Below are 1,822 nucleotides of genomic sequence, written 5' to 3'. Positions count from 1 at the left end.
CCAGTCACCACATTTGGGATCAGGAAGGAATTTAGTTTCGTTCAGACCGGCATGGACTGTGGGGTTTTTTGCCTTCCTCTGCAGGGATCTTGCAAGTTTATTGTAACAAACTACTTCTTGTGCTCCTGACCTCCTGAGGTCCCTTCCAGCCTCCCTTTTCGATATTCTGTGTCTCTGCTTCTTACAGCAACCTGGCACAAGGTGTTTGCTCCTCAGTGCCTACAGGCTTATTGCTGCCAAAGAGCTAGTCTATTCAAACACAGAAGAACTAAATCCGGAAAATTAGCTGCAGCCCTTATCTTCTCAATTGCTTCTACATCTCCTAGTGACCAAATGAGAAAAGCAGCTCTATCCCCATTGACATTGAAGGACACTAGGCAGATAATAAAGGTAAACAGCTAGGATTTTAAGCTGGTATAAATGGATACCAATTTACTGAAATCAATATATTACATCCAGTTACCTCAGCTGAAAATCTGGCCCTTAAAAGCTCACTGGGAGTTATCACCAACAATACACAAGGCAGAGAGCGGGTGTACTCTTTTCATGGGCTATAGCTTTTGAATCATTCACTTTAACAAGGTTCATCTTTTGTTCAGTACGTTCCTTATCCTTCTTGGTTATTTCTAAAAAGAAGTGTGGGTGGGAGGCTGGCGGTGTGTGTGTCAAGATTTGATACTTTAAATGCTTGCAATGCAATGTCAAGGCCAGCTGACTGCTGGGTACTGGCAATGTGAAAGCAAGCTGCAAGCATGAGAGGCTTTTAGTGTTAAGCTTCAAGTTGGCTTCCAGGTTATTAGCATACAGCAACCCAACACAACTAAGTACTGCACTGAGATACATATCATAAATACCAGACAGAGACAGTATGGCTTTTGCTGGCAACTTATTTCCCCCTGTGCAGTTTCAATGGGGAAGCTTGTGACAACAGATCTGTGTAACATAAGCCATGATTCGCATCAGGATGCGAGGCAGTAAGTTTATTCCTCCACACCCCACCAGTTTCTCATCAGGGAAAATTCTTGCAACTTAAACATGTTATGGTTAGAGAAAGATACAAGGAAGCAAAAAGCCAGCTGGAATGATGAAAGTCCCATCATTACAGAGATACCAGGAACTAGATGGGACAAATCAATGGCAAATACCTTGCACTGGCTAGGGAAGAGAATGAATGTGAGATTTTCCCTTACCTCTTGCTTTTGAGCTGTGGATAAAAGGATTTTCCCTAAGCTGGGACAACCAAAAGCCTTTTTAGAGAGAAAATGCAATTACACCCAGCCCCGCATGCAGGCTCCTGACCTGCATGTAAAAATCTAGCCTGCTGCATCCAACCCAAGGCTGAAAATGGAAACTAGAGCAAAAGCAAGGCTGGTGTGCAAACGCTACTCAACAGCAAGCGCAGATCAAGCACATTGCCTGCTAAATTCCTCCTTTGATTCTGCTCAGTCTATTACAGTGAGAAGAGTACACACAGCTATTATACACGAACTCTCTGCACCAGTCTGTCAACACATCCAGTACGCTAAAAGCACAGATAAGTTTGGCAGCCTGTCCTTGAGGGAGCAAAGGGCTGTATAACATACAAACGTAACATCTAATATCAACTCATTTCAATTACACCTCCCCTATCAAAAACAGCAGCAACCATAAATCAAGAAATCATGCTTTCTTCTTAAAATCCTGTAGGCTCTTCAACAATTAACCTGCAAACTAGTTTGTTAGCTTTTGAGATTAACTAGACTCGACAACCCTAATTAGAAATACTAACCAGAGTAACATCAATTAAAAAATAAGAGCAAACCGATATAATGAGGTATGCACT

The 1,822-nt window shown here is 42.3% G+C and overlaps 1 protein-coding gene across 1 annotated transcript in view; it reads right to left on the bottom strand.

Moving 5' to 3' along the window:
* The window catches only part of CUNH6orf89 (chromosome unknown C6orf89 homolog), a 34,109-nt gene extending 32,898 nt beyond the window's left edge, over window positions 1–1,211 (bottom strand). Inside the window, exon 1 of the mRNA XM_019513915.1 lies at window positions 1,191–1,211. The gene's annotated coding sequence lies outside the window, so the exon portion shown is untranslated. The remainder of the gene's footprint in view (window positions 1–1,190) is intronic.
* Between the last annotated feature and the right edge of the window lie 611 nt (window positions 1,212–1,822).

The sequence above is a fragment of the Gavialis gangeticus genome, unplaced genomic scaffold (assembly GCF_001723915.1).
Source record: "Gavialis gangeticus isolate Ggan-Ray unplaced genomic scaffold, GavGan_comp1, whole genome shotgun sequence".
Classification (NCBI taxonomy): domain Eukaryota; kingdom Metazoa; phylum Chordata; order Crocodylia; family Gavialidae; genus Gavialis; species Gavialis gangeticus.
This window is presented reverse-complemented; position numbering and strand designations above follow the sequence as displayed.